Source organism: Epinephelus moara, chromosome 19 (genome assembly GCF_006386435.1).
Source record: "Epinephelus moara isolate mb chromosome 19, YSFRI_EMoa_1.0, whole genome shotgun sequence".
In the NCBI taxonomy this organism is placed as follows: domain Eukaryota; kingdom Metazoa; phylum Chordata; class Actinopteri; order Perciformes; family Serranidae; genus Epinephelus; species Epinephelus moara.
The window spans coordinates 2473929-2491869 of record NC_065524.1 but is presented as its reverse complement, the minus strand read 5'-3'; the positions used below and the strand labels follow the sequence as shown (position 1 = coordinate 2491869).

The 17941-nt window shown below is 42.6% G+C and overlaps 1 protein-coding gene and 1 long non-coding RNA gene across 2 annotated transcripts in view; both read left to right on the top strand.

The window, feature by feature from the left end:
• LOC126406450 (acyl-coenzyme A thioesterase 8-like) overlaps nucleotides 1-17941 on the top strand; it is a 209431-nt gene that overhangs the window by 67028 nt on the left and 124462 nt on the right. The gene's annotated exons all lie outside the window — the stretch shown is intronic.
• LOC126406467 (uncharacterized) overlaps nucleotides 4796-17941 on the top strand; it is a 45801-nt gene continuing 32655 nt past the window's right edge. The window contains exon 1 of the long non-coding RNA XR_007571694.1: nucleotides 4796-4985. This is a non-coding gene — a long non-coding RNA (uncharacterized LOC126406467). The remainder of the gene's footprint in view (nucleotides 4986-17941) is intronic.

Below are 17941 nucleotides of genomic sequence, written 5' to 3'. Positions count from 1 at the left end.
ATTTATATTTAGCATTTATATTTAACATTTAGATTTAGATTTAATATTTAGATTTAACATTTATATTTATATTTATATTTAGCATTTAGATTTAACATTTAGATTTAGATTTAATATTTAGATTTAACATTTATATTTAAATTTAGATTTAACATTTATATTTAGATTTAGATTTAGATTTAATATTTAGATTTAACATTTAATATATTTCTAAGTTAACAAATATTGCTGTAAATGTGGTAAAAGGTGACGTTAAAAAATTCACAATACTTTTTTAAACATTGTTTGAAGCTAAATGTGGCAAAATGTTGACGTTATTTTCAGCGTGAGACACTTTACAAATGGCACCCCATAGTGGATTGCCAGGAAATATCCGATCTGTCTGTTTAGATTACAGACCTATTGGCAGATATCTGATTCATATCTGATATATTTCCACATATGAAGGAGGCCTGAATCTGATCTGACAATATCCGATATCATGCGGTTTTTTTTCCTGTTTACACGTTCATGTTACAGATCCGATCTGTGCCACTTGAGAGGAATAAATCGGAATTGGGTCACTTGAACCATGTAGTGTAAAGTAGGCCATGGAGACACTTGATAATAATAATAATAACTGTGCAGACAGTTTAGAGATTCACACTACCTGCTATGGTGGAGTAAAAAGAACCATCTAGTTTTTATTGCAAGTGGAAGTTTTTTTTATTTTTTTTTTATATACAAGTCTGTGCCTCTGTGCACATGGATCAGACAGCTGTCAGTCTGTCAGAGCAGCGCCTGCACTGTAATGTTTATTGCAAATAATGTGTAATCTCAGTTGAAATTATAAAAAACAGTGTGAAGCTTTAGACACGTAGGATCAATGAATAATGATCTCTATCGATGTGATTGGTTGCACTGATGGAACATAACTCATATAGTCTAATATTGGAGATTATTAATATTTGTGAGTGAGCAGGATCGTGGTGCAGCTGCAGAATGTAGCTTGAAAGTGAGTTTCTTTAATAGTCTGAATGTGTTTTAACAGCATTGAACAGTTTATCAGATTCATGATAACATACAATAATGATTCACTACAATAACACAACAATGTGTGGCTGGCTGGGAGAGGAGGAAGGTGAGGTATGCCTGCTAGCTCGCCGGCGACCGCCATCTTGGCCCTTTTAAAGCCGAACACCCTCGGCTGCAGCCAATCACAAACGAGGACCTAATCAATCCGCCAATCATTGCCGGGCTGTGGCACACACCTATTTATATACACAAAAACAAACCACGCAGAGAGAACACATGCAGGAAAACACAAACTTACAGAAATTACGACAACAGTCATAACACATATCTGAAGTTAACTAGTTAGATGCAAACAGTTGCATTTTCTGGTTTATTTTTTCCTCGCGCTACGCCTCTCCTGAAGTCCTCTGTCTTCCCCCAGAGAAGGCTCGTCTCACACTTTGAAACACGGAGCTTTTTTCTCAAGCCCTGCTTGCTTTCTGTGATATTAGTTAAAAGTGGGACCTGTTTTACCTGCTTTCAGATGGAGGTTTGGTGCGGTGACAGTTGGGAAATCACTGAAAAGCCCATCTGCTCAGGTGTGCCAGTGCTGTACCTTGCAAATGGAGACTTGCTTGTTCCAGAAAGAGATTCCTATTTCAAACGTCATTGGTGTAGACACTTGTCACTCAAACATGTCTGACCAATGGGGAAACACTTTTTTTCTTTTGTTGAAAATATGTTTTTTGATTGAAGTGAATGTTTTTTTGGTTGGAAATATTTCTTTTGATTGAAGTGGTATTTTTTGGGATTGAATAATAAAGACACAAATGTCCTACCCATAATATGACCCAAATACAAAAAAGATTACTTCAATCAAACAAGTATTTTCAATCAAATAATAACTCACTTCAATAAAAAAAAAAAACATTTCAAGCAAAGAAAAAAAGTGTTCAAATGCAATTTTTTGGGCCTCAAATATTTTTTTGCATTCGAACACTATTTTTCTTTGTTTAAAAATGTTTTCTTTTGATTGAAGTGAAGTTTTTTTTGATTGAAAATATATTTTTTGATTGAAGCAACTTTTTTTTTAATTGAAAAATAAAGACACAAATCTACCTCCATAAAGCAAAGTATTCATAATGAATGGGTGATAAGAATTTAGAATGCCTTTATTGTCATTGCATATAGCATACAACGAAATGTGTTGTCTCTCCTGAAGGAGAACTGTATTCTTGAATGCACACATGCACGCACGCACACACACACATACACATTAAAAAAAGTGGATAAGTAACCTATAATTAAAAAAAAAAAAAAACAATGGATAAGTAGCCTGTACTTTATTAAATGTACATAAAACAGAGCAAAGTGCAGTGTGCTTGTTATTGCAATAACATAAGTACATAAAACTGAGCAACGTGCAGTGTGCTTGTTACTGAAATAATGTCATTGTTGAAGTGGCTGTAGAAGGGGGTGGAAGCTCAGTTCATAGATCGCTGCTGGGTACAAGCTATTTCTGAATCTGGAAGTACAAGTCTTTAAGGCTCTGTAACGTCCTACAGATGGCATTGTTGCGAACAGTCCGTGAAAGGGGTGGGTGCAGTCCTTGCTTATGTTGTGAGCTCTGCTATGGCAGCGAGACCCGTAGGTGTCCTCAAGGGGGGGCAGTGGGAGACCAATGATCTTTTATGCAGTTTTTATTAACCCCTGCAGTGCCGCTCTGTCAGCTGCCAAGCAGTTTCCATACCAGACCGTCATGCAGTATGTCAGTATGCTTTCTAACCTGCAATGGTAGAAAAACTTCAGCAGTCTGGTAGAGAGGTGGGCCTTCTTCAGGGTTCTGAGAAAGTAAAGTCTCTATTGGGCCTTCTTGACCAGAGCAGCGGAGTTGACAGATTGAGGTCCTCACTGACATGCATGCTGACATGCACGCTGGCCCCAGAATTTAAAGTTGTCTTTGTCTCTTTGATCTGTATGCATATTGATGTGGGTCTAAGGTGGGGGAGAGCGCGCACTTGATGTGTCCCAGGACGAGTCTTTCAAAGCACTTGGATATAATGGGTGTGAGTGCCACTGGTCTATAGTGATGGGAATTCCGGGTCTTTTTAGAGAGCCTTGGGACTCGGCTCACTAAAAAGAGCTGGCTCTTTTGGTTGCCAAGTGGCTCCTCAGATTTTTGTTGCTTAAATTAATTTATTACCAGCAATAATGTAAAATTATGTGTAAAATGAATTACTAATGTAAGAAAACATACATTATATCAAATATTCATATGGCTTTATATACTTTACAGAGTGCTAAAAAATTAAATTAGTAATTATAAAGTACAAAAAAAGTAACTATTTTAAACTTTTAGCTTTTTACTATTAAACACTTAACTATTTTAAATGTGTAACTATTTACAGTGAAACAACATAGAGAAGCTTACAAAATCACACAACAGAATATAACCAAAACTGCAGCAGCAATTGCAGTAGACACACTGGCACCTTCATTAATGGCAGGTTTGCTTGCAGACTCTACACTCTGCCCTTGTATTGTCACTATAATTGAAATGATTCCAAATTTTACTACTTTTCCTGCTGTATTCATTTTCTTAACTTTTTACCTTTCCAGCATGTTGTCTCTCTCTGTAGCGCCTGCTCTCTTTCTCACCCTAGCCCTTTTTAGATAGGAATTGTGCAAATTTGCAGGAAAGCCCTATCAGTCTTTTTTCAGCATTGGCAGTATAAAAACAAAATCGGGGAGTGCGGCAAATTGCCACTTAACTACTTTTGTTTATACAGAATGCACCTTTTTGGAGCAAGTAACAAAATGTGTGGCTCAGCGTGTGACGTAACAGAAGACAGAGTAGTTGTGCACACATCCAATCCTGCTTTAGGTCAGGTGCTGGATAATAGGGGTCCATGCAGAAAGCGTGTGACGTAAACAGTGACGTGGGAGGGAAGCCGCGGCTCGTCAGGTGGCAATTCTCTCGTAAATCGGCCTGTTTTTTTACCGTCCCCGTCATCTAACGGTTAATGGCCTCTTCGTTTGCGAGGACAAGGAGGGCGAGCAATTCCTTGTCTCCCCAGTTGCTCATCTTTACGGTGTCTGTCAGGTTTGTGTTTCCCTCTTGCTACTAGCTGCTCGCTAATTCCTGCTATCAGCTGTTTCCTGTTTATCCACCGCCAGTGGCTCGCACTGCCAGCTCCTCCCACAGGTCTTCAACAGCCCGTCCCGTTGTGGAAGGCCGCCTCGGTCTGTTTAAACTAAAAAGGTTCCGCCAATATGACTACCCTATGAGGCGGAAAATTGGGTGCCTCGGATCAACTCACCATTCCGCCTCTGTGTGTATAAACGCTCGCAGCTTGCCGGCAAAACAACCCAACATTCGCGGAAAATCTGGCAGTGTCAAAGGGGCTTCTGTCTCCCTCCCTCCTGTTCATGTGCTCACTGTGTTGGGTGTGTCTGTCTATATACCCCGCCCCTCCCCCTTCTGCTCACCACAGACACACAGACGACATCACACATATTGACCAATCATGTGCGAGTTAAACAGAAAAAAAAACAAAAAAAACAAAACAAAGGGGATCCCAATCAGGAGCCGGCTCCCAATGTTCACTTCAAAGAGCTAGCTCTAAGAGCCGTTTCTATATATCTATAGAATCTATAATCATTCAGGTAGGTGATAATGGACTGCTTGGGCACTGGGATGATGGTGGTAGTTTTCAAGCATGCTGGTACGGTAGTGTGTGCCAGTGAGAGGTTAAAGATGTCAGTAAAAAACTCATGTGCATAGTCCCAGAGAGCTCCTCTTGGGATTCCATCTGGTCCAGCTGAATTCTTGGCATTCACAGCTCTCAGGACCCGGTTAAGCTCTTGTGTCTGGAGGATAAGTGAGCTTTCAGCAGAGTCCAGCCGGGGTGAAGCTTCATTGTCCGGTCTTCTCTCAAAATGGGCAAAGAAGTGGTTCAATTCATCAGCCAGCATGGGGCCGCATTCTGTTGGTGAGTCACTGCTGCCTCTGAAGTTGGTTATCTGATGAATGCCATGCCATGTACGTGCTGGGTCCATGGAGGTGAAGTGATCCTCAATCTTCTGGGAGCATGATAAATTGACTTGCACTTGTATAGCGCCTTTCTAGTCTTCCGAGCACTTAAAGCACTTTTACATCAAACATTCAGCCATCTACACACACATTCACACACTAGTGGCTGAGGCTACCATACAAGGTGTCACTTGCTATTAAACGTTCACATCCACTCACCATGGACTGTACAAAATAATGGATGCAAATACCATGAAGTCACCCATTGGTTTGTGTGCTCTCAAGTTCTGCATTTCAGCCGTCACCATCTTGGATCTTTTGAGCAAGATGTGACCATATTTGGATAAGGGAGGGGGGGTCTGACTTACAGACTGTGGTGATGCCTCACGGACATCCTGTCATTCAAGCTGCTCTGCCCTCAAATATGCATAAGTTTATGCTGTAATTAAATGCAAACATATGATTTAAGAAAATAATAAATAAATTAAAAAATCACCCCTTGTATAGATGACAAATTTGCAAATCTTAGTGTAGCGAAGCAATTGCCCTATTTACTCTGCCTTACTCTTCCTCTGATTGGCTTACCCTGACATTCTTACCCCAGCCCTAACCAATGCAGTTTACAGTAGTCACGAAAGAGTGAATTAGCTATTGAGACCAAAACTAATTTTTGCACCAGGCTGTAAACATGTTTATTTCTGCTGTAAAGTTGGGCATTTTAAAATAGGTGTCTGCTGGGACTGATTCGCTTTTGGAGCCAGCTGCAAGTGGCATTTCAAGGAACAGCAGTTTTTAGCACTTCCATGTTGGCTTCATGTTTCAGCCCCCGAGGTTGAGGCTTGAATATCATACACCAATGGCAAAGCCATCAGGAGCAATTTGGGGTTCGGTATCTAACAAAGGGGGGTCACAAAAAGGTGTGTTATGCATGAAACAAAAAGACTTGTTCTTACCCTGTAATAATCAGTGCTGTAAATGTCCCTGGACATGCCAAAGTCTCCTATTTTCACCAGAAGGCCATTCCCCACCAGGCAGTTCCTGGTTGCCAGATCACGGTGCACAAAGTGTTGAGATGCCAAGTAGATCATCCCAGCTGCGATCTGACTTGCTATGTGAAGCATCTGGGAGAGACCCAGCTCACCATTGGTCTGCAAAGGCTGTCCATCCACTAGGATCATGGCGTCTGGCCCATGGGCTCTGAGTAGGAAGTTACAGTGTGAGTTAGAAGCTCAGAAAATATTTCACATCAAACAATATATGTGTGAGACACACCATTACATCACTCAGTGGAATGTAGCTTGACATTTTTTGCTGTACAGTAAAACCAACGCATTCTTATCCCAACTCATCAAATATCACTGCTTTGTCAGTGGACTTTCATGTCTACAAAGGATGCACTGCATCTGTTAATGACGCTCAAGATGCCATGTCTCTTTATGCCTGCTACATGCATTGTGTCTTTACTTAAACTTATACACTTCTGTTTTCAAGGGAAATGTACCGTTTCTGTTTGTTACATGCATAGTCTTTTTCAAAACACACTTACAATGTAGGTAAAACACCTTATTTTGAGGTTTATCCCTTGTGCAACAAAAGCAGGTGGTCAGGTTCAGAAAAAAAAAAAATCACTGTGTGGCTCAACATTCACATGGGAAATTAACAGCAGGCTACCAGGTGAAAGTTGGGAATTTGTTGGACCTATCCACCCACCCTATAGGGGCTTACCAACTCCTTATGTAGCGAGGACTGGAGAGGTGCCAGTTCACCTCCTGGGCACTGCCCAGGTGCCTTTGAGCAAGGCACCGAACCTGCCAACTGCTCGGGACGCCTGTCCATGGGCAGCCCCCTCACTCTGACATCTCTCCATTTAATGCATGTAAAAATGGTCCCGTTTGTGCCTGTGTGTGTATTTCGGGCATGTGTATGTATATGACAATAGAGTGAAAAGATTTAATTTCCCCCTTGGGGATTAATAATACTGCAGGTTTTGGATGTTGTACTTCATTACCTCCACATTGTGTATGTTGCACATGACTGCTACCCATAAAAAAAAAGAAAAAAGCTTTAATTTCCTTCCTTAAGCAAGTATTATTTTAAGTTCATTTTAGTAATAATAATATCATGTAATGATATAAACATTACCATCACCTTATTGTGGTGGAGGACTTTGAGTGCTCTAATGACCCTAGGAGCTATGCTGTCGGGGGCATTTCCCATGGCAGATTGGTTCTGGGTGAAGGGTCAGACGAAGAATGGTTCAAAAGACCCTTCATGATGGACAACAGCAAGAGCGCGTATACCCGCCCTGGAGCCAGGCCTGGGGTTGGGGCCCGTGGGCGAGCACCTGGTGGACGGGCCTTCGCCCATGGGGTATAGCCCATGCAGCCCAAACCGGCTACATACAGGATTGGTGCTCTGTGGATCGGGCAGCAGACCAAGGCGGGGGCCTTGGCAGTCCGATCCTCGGCTACGGAAGTTGGCTCTTGGGACATGGAATGTCACCTCTCTGGCGGGGAAGGAGCCGGAGCTTGTGGAAGAGGTTGAGTGCTACCGGCTAGACATAGTTGGCCTCACCTCGACACATAGTTCCGGCTTTGGAACCCAAGTCCTTGAGAGGGGTTGGACTCTCTCCTTTGCTGGAGTTGCTCCGGGTGAGAGGCGGAGGGCCGGGGTGGGCTTTCTGATAACCCCCAGACTCTCTGCCTGTATGTTGGGGTTCACCCCAGTAGACGAAAGGGTTGCTTCCCTGCGCCTTCGGGTCGGGGAACGGGTCCTGACTGTTGTCTGCGCTTATGCGCCAAACAGCAGTTCAGGGTACCCGCCCTTTTTGGAGTCCCTGGGTGCTGGACAGTGCCCCGACCGGGGACTCCATTGTTCTGCTGGGAGACTTCAACGCTCACGTGGGCAATGACAGCAGTACCTGGAGGGGCGTGATTGGGAGGAACGGCCTGCCTGATCTGAACCCGAGTGGTGTTCAGTTATTGGACTTCTGTGCGTGTCGCAGTTTGGCCATAACTAACACCATGTTCGAACATAAGGATGTCCATCGGTGGACGTGGCACCAGGACAGCCTAGGTCGCAGGTCACTGATTGACTTTGTAATCATTTGACCTGCGGCCGTATGTTCTGGACACTCGGGTGAAGAGAGGAGCAGAGCTGTCAACTGATCACCACCTGGTGGTGAGTTGGATCAGATGGCAGGGGAGGATGCTGCGCAGACCTGGCAGGCCCAAACGAGCAGTGAGTGTCTGCTGGGAATGCCTGACGGAAGAACCTGTCAAGATGATCTTCAACTCCCACCTCCGGGAGAGCTTCGACCGCTGCCCGAAGGCAGAGGGGGACATCGAGGCCAAATGGGCCTTGTTCCGCTCTGCCATTGTCGAGGCGGCTGTGGCGAGCTGTGGCCGCAAGGCCACTGGGGCCAGTTGCAGCGGTAACCGTCAGGCTGAAGAAGGAGGCCTACAGGGCATGGTTGGTCTGTGGGTCTCCGGAAGCAGCTGACGGGTACCGGCGGGCCAAGCGGAGCGCAGCAGTGGCAGTCATGGAGGCAAAAACTCGGCCGTGGGAGAAGTTCGGTGAGGCCATGGAGAAAGACTATCGATCGGCTCCAAAGAGGTTCTGGCAAACCGTCCGGCGCCTCGGGGGGGAAGGCAGCAACTTGCCCACATTGTTTACAGTGCGGACGGGGAGCTGCTGACATCAACTGGGGACATTGTCGGGCGGTGGAAGGAATACTTTGAGGAGCTCCTCAATCCCACCAACACGTATTCTAGTGAGGAAACAGAGCTGGGGGTCTCGGGGGCGGGTCGTCCAATTTCTGGGGCAGAAGTCACCTAGGCAGTGAAGCAACTTCGCGGCGGTGGAGCCCCAGTGGTGGATGAGATTCGCCTTGGATATCTCAAGGCTCTGGATATTGTAGGGCTGTCCTGGCTGACACACCTCTGCAACATTGCGTTGACATCGGGGGCAGTGCCTCTGGAGTGGCAGACTGGGGTGGTGGTCCCCATCTTCAAGAAAGGGGACCAGAGGGTGTGTTCCAACTACAGGGGGATCACACTCCTCAGCCTACCCGGTAAGGTCTACTCCAGGGTGCTGGAGAAGAGGGTCTAGTCGATAGTTGAACCTCAGATTGAGGAGGAGCAATGTGGTTTTCGTCCCGGACGCGGAACCGTGGACCAGCTCTTTACCCTCGCCAGGGTGCTGGAGAGGGCGTGGGAGTTCGCCCAACCAGTTCACATGTGTTTTTGTGGATTTGGAGAAGGCTTACGACCGCGTCCCCAGGGGAATCCTGTGGGGGGTGCTCCGGGAGTATGGGGTTGGTGGCCCCTTGCTTAGGGCCATCCAGTCCCTGTACCGAAGGAACAGGGACCTGTTCCCGGAGACAGTTGGACTCCGCCAGGGCTGCCCTTTGTCACCGGTTCTGTTAATAACTTTCATGGACAGAATTTCTAGGCGAGGCCGAGTGGTGGAGAGTGTCAGGTTCGGTGACGGGAGGACCTCATCCCTGCTTTTTGCGGATGACGTGGTCCTCCTAGTTCCATCGAACAGTGACCTCCAGCTCTTGCTGGGACGGTTTGCAGCCGAGTGTGAAGTGGCTGGGATGAGAATCAGCACCTCCAAGTCTGAGGCCATGGTCCTCAGTCAGAAAAGGGTGGATTGCCAACTCCAGGTCGGGGGGGAGGTCCTGCCTCAGGTGGAGGAGTATCTCGGGATCTTGTTCACGAGTGAGGGTAGGATGGAGCGGGAGACTGACAGGCGATTGGGGCAGCATCAGCAATGATGCAGGCGCTTAACTGGTCTGTTGTAGTGAAAAGGGAGCTTAGCCAGAAAGCAAAGCATCTACATTCCAACCCTCACCTATGGTCACGAGCTCTGGGTAGTGACCGAAAGAACAAGATCGCGAGTACAAGCGGCCAAAATGAGTTTCCTCCTCAGGGTGGCTGGGCTCAGCCTTGGAGATAGGGTGAGGAGCTCGGACATCTGGGAGGGACTCGGAGTAGAGCCGCTGCTCCTCCACATCGAGAGGAGCCAGTTGAGGTGGTTCAGGCATCTGGTAAGGATGCCTTCCGAACGCCTCCCTTGGGAGGTGTTTTGGGCATGTCCAACTGGGAGGAGACCTCGGGACTGCCCCAGGACACGCTGGAGGGATTACATCGCCCGGCTGGCCTGGGAACGGGGTTCCCTCAGAAGAGCTGACAGAAGTGGCTGGGGAGAGGTCTGTCTGGGCTTCTTTGCTGAGGCTGCTGTCCCCACGACCCGGACCCGGATAAGCAGAGGACATTATTATTATTATTTTATTTTTTTTTTTCATGAGTGAAATTACAAGACAACAAACAAGGTGATACAGGACAAATAAAGTGCAAAACAAAGCAAGCAGACAAGAAAATAACTAAATCAAAACAATCAAAAACAGAAATAAAAACCAACAGAACAAAGCAGATAGCAGCTTACATCAGTTTTGAGTTTGAGAAGGGAGTATATAGGAGTAAGTGTGTGTGTGTGTGTGTGTGTGTGTGTGTGTGTGAGAGTGAGTGTGTGTGTTTGAGTGAGAGTGTGTGTGCGTGGGGGTGTTTGGATGAGAGAAAGTGGGTGCGATATTAATGTTATAACGTAGTCATAAAATGTATATCATTATATAGAACAATACAGTACAAGAAATGAAACTTAATCAGAGTGTGCTATAACACTGTATAAGATAATATGACAATCTAATGATATGATATATAAATATAATATAGTATAATAACACAATAACAAAACACAATCTGATATAGTAAAACATGAAATAGAACTGTAATAATAATAATAATAACAATAATGACGAACTAGAATACAGTATAAAAATAATAATAATAATAATAATAATAATGATAATAATAATAATAATAATAATACATAACTAGAGAAGCAATTTCTGAAGAAATTGCGGGTGTGAATGCTGCAAGCTGAAGCCACGCTGCAATGCTGCCTTGAATACAATAAAGTATTGATCTGAATGTTTGAAAGTTTGTTGAAAAGCTGACGCCACACTGAATAGCTGCCTTTAATAAAATAAAGTTTGAATGATTTGAATCTTTGAATGTTTTACTGAGATTTATGAAATACAATATGGTCGCCACCTAGTGACGCCACAATATGCAAATTAGATGAATTAATTTACTCCCATCAGATCCCTCTTCCTTTATTTTGAGGACGAGACGACAAAAACAGCACAAAACAAAAGAAATCTACTGTGTAAATATGTTCAAAATGCTGTTTTACTGAGATTCAAGAAATCTAATATGGCGAGCGACAAAGCGACAGTCTTTTGAAATGTTGAAATGAAAATGGAATATTTTCCTCAATAAACTCTGGCACCTAAAGGGTTAAAATGGAGATGGTGCCCCTGTCATGTCTGCATGTAAGATGTAGACACGCACACACATCATGTTTCTGTGAGTTTGTGTGTGACAGCGGTTGCCATGGTAAATAAGTAGGTGCACCTGACAGAAGAGCAGAGAGAGACAGACAGAACACAGAGAAGAGACTTCTTTTAGTGGAGATTTAACTCCTAGTTCTTCCCATTCCCAAACCGTTGGTCCAATCATCAAAATAAAGTAATGGTGAGAGAGATAAAGTTATACAGAAGATCTGTTTAGCAGCAGTTGAGCTGGCATGTGTGCGTCTTTGAAGCCGATACAATAAACGGTGTGGAGGAAGGGCACGTTTGAGGTGAAATCTTACTTTGAAAGGGCAAATAGCTCACTACCTGTTGGATTTAGGACATGGGTGTCAGCGCGTAGGTCGAACACACCAGTTTTGGTTTGATCTGTCTACGACATTCCTATGGGCCGCAGTGGCTATTTTAGTGCACCTAGGTGGTGCTAGAGAGCACATTTTGGCACTTTAGGAGTTAATAATGTGTATTTGCTGTTTCAAATGAAGATTCTGCTGCTGTAATCTGTCCTTTAAAGATTGTGAGACACGCACACAGAGGACTGTGTGTGCGTGTCTGTGTGTGCAGCCGTTGTCATGGCGATTCCTGACTTCCCTGCACCTGAGGGGCACACAGAGAGCTCATGAGAGAGCAGATCAGCAAAAGCTGTTTATAATGGGTTTGAACTCCTCGAACAAGTTCTTCCCATTCCCAAACCGTTGGTCCAAACAAGAAAATAAAGTGATGGTGAGAGAGATAAACGTGTTGTGAACTCACGTGTCATGTTTTATATTTCTAGAGTCAAAAATGTGGTCACAGGAGCGAGTTTCAAATGTGTTGCACTTCAGCTGTTTCCAGAAATTTCTCCTCTCAGTTTACATGGGAGTGAATGAGAAAAAAATCGGCGCTCCCTTTGCCTTGGAGCCGCTCAGCAAAAATGTGTACATGTGACAGATTCCATGTCAACATTTCTGTGACCAGGACAAATTTTCCTACGTTTTGTGGTATAAATTGTGTATGTACAGTGAAAATTCTGGCCGTATGAGTGAGTTGAAGAGAAAATTCAAGTTTGAGTACAGAGGACTGTGTGTGCATGTCTGTGTGTTCAGCCGTTGTCATGGCGATTCCTGACTTGCCTGCACCAGAGGGGCACACAGAGAGCTCATGAGAGAACAAATGTGTTGCACCTCAGCTATTTCTCCTCTCAGATTACATGGGAGTGAATGAGAAAAAAATCAGCGCTCCCTTCACTTTGGAGCCACTCAGCAAAAATGTGTATGTGTGACAGATTCCATGTCAACATCTCTGTGACCAGGACAAATTTTCCTACCTTGTTTGCTTTAAATTGTGAATGTTCGGTGAAAATTGTAGCTGTATGAGCGAGTTGAGGAGAAAATTTCTTGATGAGTTTACAGCTGCTCTCCACTCTAGTGATGACATCACCCACTCTAGCTCACGCAATACACACCCATTATAAAGTCTGAGAAGGGCTGAAAACTTCATGTATTTTAAACTGACTTTGTAAAAAAACTAAAAGAGATATTGAAAATTTGAATTAGTTTCTGAAAGTCGACGGCAGTGTGAACGTTTGAGAGTTGGAATGGAGTTTCTACGTCAATGTATGGATTTGTGATGTGTGGGTGAAGATGAGTGAGTTTGAAGGCTTTTCTCATTGACTTCCATTATAACAAAGTTTCAGAAGAAAACGCTGAATATTTTTGAAAGTTTGAATGGGATTGAAAAGTTGAATCATATGTAAAAAGTCAGTCGTCACAGTTTGAAAAAAGGTGAAATTTTTAGATTTTTGAGGATTCTGTAATGCATTCCCAATAGGAAAAGGATTTGGGAAAAATCGGAAATATCTCGGAAAGTATAAATGTTAGGAACAAGAAGAGTCGTTCTGGTATTGTCCTAATTCAGCTGAACGTTTTCATGTTGGAATGGTTTGAATCGGTTGAAGTTTGCGAAACTAGTAGCGGTCCAACCGTTTTCGCTCCATTGGCTTTAATAGAAATCGATATTAACACTGAATTCCCGGGAAAGTATGAACGTTATGGAAAAATCTGAACTTTTCCGATAATGTCCTAATGAAGCTGAATCAGAAGAAGTTTGAATGGTTTGAATCGGTTTGAAGTATGTTGAAGATAATTGATGTCAAAAAACGTGGTGGAAGAATAATAAGAAAAATAATGAATTTTGGTAATAGAAGAACATAGGTTGTGAATGCTTGCAGCATTCACACCCAATAAGAAAAATAAAGAATTTTGGTAGTAGAAGAACATAGGTTTTGAATGCTTGCAGCATTCACACCCAATAATAGTCATAATAATAATAATAATAATAATAAGAGGAAGAAGAAGAAACAAACAAACAACCCAAAAAAAAAAAATAAATAAATAAATAAAAATATGGCAAAGAGAGGAGGCAAGGTCAGACCGGGGTATCGGAGAGGCAAGTGAGAGGCCCCAGCAGGAGACAGGCGAAGTGGGAGTGAAGGCAGCCCCCGTCCTCCCATCCTCCCTGTCCCTCTTTCTTTTTTTTCTTATTTTCCCCTTTTTTTTCCTTACCAATGTTCCTTTTTTATTTCTTTTTCTCCTCGTTTAGTTTGAATTACTTTTCATTTTAGGGGCAATCCTGCCTTGAGCCACATCCAGACCTTTAGGTGGATGCCGGCCCGTTGCGGATCCAGCCTCTATGCCTCTCCCTGTATTGCACAACTCCTAGACCCTTGGGAGGGAGTCTATATGCTGAGGAGTGGCATTCAGTGTTTTTTTTTTGTTTTTGTAATTAAATGATGTAACAAAAATTGAGGGAGAGGGGGAGAGAGAGGAGGGGCCCCTCCACCCCCACGTCCGCCCCCACCATAGGCCCCGCCATGCCAGCAGAGGGCCCAACATGGAGCCACCGTTCACCTTACCTCAGCCTCATCCAGTCCAGCCCCCCCCCCCCCCCCCCACCATCATTAAGCAAGAGAAAAAATAAATAAATAAAATAGATAGATAAATAAACATCAGTATCAATATGTAATAATAATGATAATAGTAATAATAACAATAATAATAATATTAATAATGATAACAAAATGATAATAATAACAATAATAATATATAATATTATTATAATTAATACAATAGTAAGAGTAATATATCATATTATCATATTTAACACCAATAAATGACCATCATATTATCAGTATTTTGAAAAGCAAAAAACATAGCAAGTAATGATATAAAATGATATAAAATTACAACCACAGTGACAACGATAATAATGATGATAATGTTTTTTTCTTTTTTCAAACAAAAATCAAACCAGACATAAATAATAATTAAAAAAAAAATGTTGAGTGTTTGTGTGGGAGAGAGGAGGGGATTGGTTCTCAGGCAGAACAGAAATAAAAAAAAAAAACAGTTAGTGAAATATAGACAGGTGACAGGTCAGGTCTGTAGGAAATTGATGAGTGGAGACCAGATGGAGAGGGGTTCTATTACTCAGTGTTGGGTGGAGTGTTCCATGGAGATGTGGTCGATGAGTAGATTTTTCCACTGTGATATACTGATGTTGTTCTTGGATTTCCAGTTCATGAGGATATGATTGGCGATAGTTAGGGCTATGAGAATTAATTTATTGTTGGGACTTGTCAGATTCATTGTTGAGGTGTCGCCAAGTAAGCAGAGAGACAGATTCATTGTTGAGGTGTCGCCAAGTAAGCAGAGAGAGGGAGATAAGGGGATGTGGCAGCCCAAAAAGATTGACATTGACTTTGTGACCTCATACCAGAATTGCTGAACAGGTGTGCAGTACCAGATGGCGTGGATATAAGTGTCCGGTTTCTTTTGAGTGCAGTTAGTACAAATTTCTGATGAGAATCCCATTTTAAACATTTTCAGTCCTGTGTAGTGTGTCCTGTGAAGAATCTCGTATTGTATTAACTGTAGATTTGCAGTTTTTGTCATAAGATAAATGTTTTGGCAGATTTGAATCCAGAAGGATGGTATCAGGAGCAATTGATAGGTCATTTCCCATTTTATTGTCAGTATAGAGAGTGTTTTGTCTGAATATGAGATAATTCTGTATATTTTTGAGAGAATTGTTGATTGAATATTAATTAAGTCTGAACATGATGGTGGAAGATTCAGGCTTGTGGTTTTTATGTTGAATGTGGCTTGAATTGATTATTTGAGTTGTGAGTATTCAAGAAATTGATTGCTCCTGCTGCCAAACTCCTGGACCAGGTGAGTGAATGGAACTAGTGTGTTATTCTGAATGATGTGCTGTAAGTGAGTGATCCCTTGAGTGGAGGTGAAGTGTTTTTTTGTTGTTGAGAAAGTCAGGGTTGTTCCAGATCGGAGTGAACTTAGATGGGCCTAAAATGGAGTTTGTGATGATATGAAATTTCCACCAGGCTGTCAGAGTTGCTGATATTGTTATTACTTTGAAACATTGGTGGTGTTTAATTGAATGATTAAGAAATGGTAAGTCTGAGATGGTAATGTTTTTGCAAAATATCTGTTCCATATCCAGCCATGTATTGTCTGATTGATGAGGATGGATCCATTTGTATATGTATCGTAATTGATTTGCGAGGTACTAATGAAAGAAATTTGGTGCTGCAAGTCCTCCCTGTGCCTTTGGTTTTTGAAGAGTTTGATTCTTGGTGGTTTGTTTTTCCAATAGTATTTTGTTATGATAGAATCAAGTGATTTGAACCAAGACAGTGAGGGTTGAGATGGAATCACAGAGAGGAGATAATTAACTTTCGGAAGTACTGACATTTTTATTGTTGCAATTCGGCCTAATATGGAGAGTGGGAAGTTCATCCAGCAAAGAAGTTTGTCAGTTATTGTTTTGAGAAGTGGGGTGTAGTTGAGGTTCAGCAGCTCTGACAGCCTGGGGGAGATATTAATACCGATATGTAATGTGACTGGTGCATAATGGAATAGGTGGATTTTGAGCTGCCACATCCCAGCTGTTTCTGTGCAATTGAAGGATAGAGGATTTTTGCCAGTTTATGGAGTAATTAGAGATTCTGAAAAATGAGTCTATAAGTTTTATTGTTTCTGGTAAGGATGAGTGAGGGTTTTCTAAAAAGAGTAAAATATCATCGGCATAAAGACTAATTTTATGGTGTGCATTTGGGGTTTGGATTCCTTTGATGTTATTGTTCTGGCGAATAGCTGCGGCTAGTGGTTCAATGAAAATAGTAAATAAGAGGGGGGAGAGTGGGCATCCTTGTCTTGTCCCCCTGTGCAGTGTGAAAGGTGATGATGTTAGTCCATTGGTGATTACTGTGGCTGAAGGTGCGGTGTATAAAATTTGGATCCAGTTGATAAATGATTCCCCAAAGCCAAATTTTTGCATTGTGGAAATGAGAAATGACCAATTAACCCTGTAAAATGCTTTTTCTGCATCTAATGTGGCAATGATAGTATGTACTTGTTGTTGGGGTGAGTAGTCTATTATGTTAAAGAGCCTACGTGTGTTATTGGATGATTGTCTGCCTTTAATGAAACCGGTTTGATCTGGGTGGGTTATGGATAAGATAACTTTTTCCATTCTGTGGGTGAGTGCTTTAGCAATGATTTTAGTGTCAACGTTAATGGAAGAAATTGGATGGTAGCTTGATGGTAATGATGGATCTTTGTCGTGATATTGTAGCTGTATTCATGGTTTTTGGTAGTTTTGAGTTCTGTTTTATTTCAGTTATGAGTCTGTTGAACAGTGGGGCAAGAATACGCCAGTGTTTGTAGAACTCAGCAGGGAAGCCATCGGGTCCTGGTGATTTGTTGTTGGGCATGAGTTTGAGGGCATTGGATAACTCTTGTATTGATATAGGTGATTCAAGTGTAGTGATTTGGTCGGGAGAAAGCTGTGGTAAATTAAAGTTGTTGAGAAAGGATTCGATATCATCTTGGGTTGGATTTATTTCTGGTAAGTATAATTTTGCGTAAAAATCTCTGAAAATTTGATTAACCCTATGGGCCCGAACGACGCATTGTGCCTCCAAATTCACACCTGTTCTTCTCTATTGATTTTCTCCGCGACTGTGCGTCATAGCGAGAAGCCACACATATCACCTGAAACAGCGAAATTGTAGCTTTCCGACAAGACCAAGCACTTGTTGGTAGTCCAATGTTTTCATAGCGAAAAAAAATGATAAAGTTACACTAAAATGATGAATAACAGAGCTTTCATACAACTCTCCACACACATTACTCTTGGACGGATTACTCGCGAATACAGACTCGCACAGAAATGCCACACATATCACATGAAAGTGCAGGAGCAGAGCTTTCCAGTGATGCCACACACATCATTGTGCTGTCATCCCATCACGCTATAAATCCAGATTTATTGTCTGCAAAATAAAAACCTGACGAATTTCTTCGAAATCCATTATACAGATCTTGTTATCAGTCACTTCATATAGTGAGGAATATCGTATCTTACCACGTCTTAGGCTTGCGTGTGTTTCTCCCTGTCTATCCACATTTGTAGTC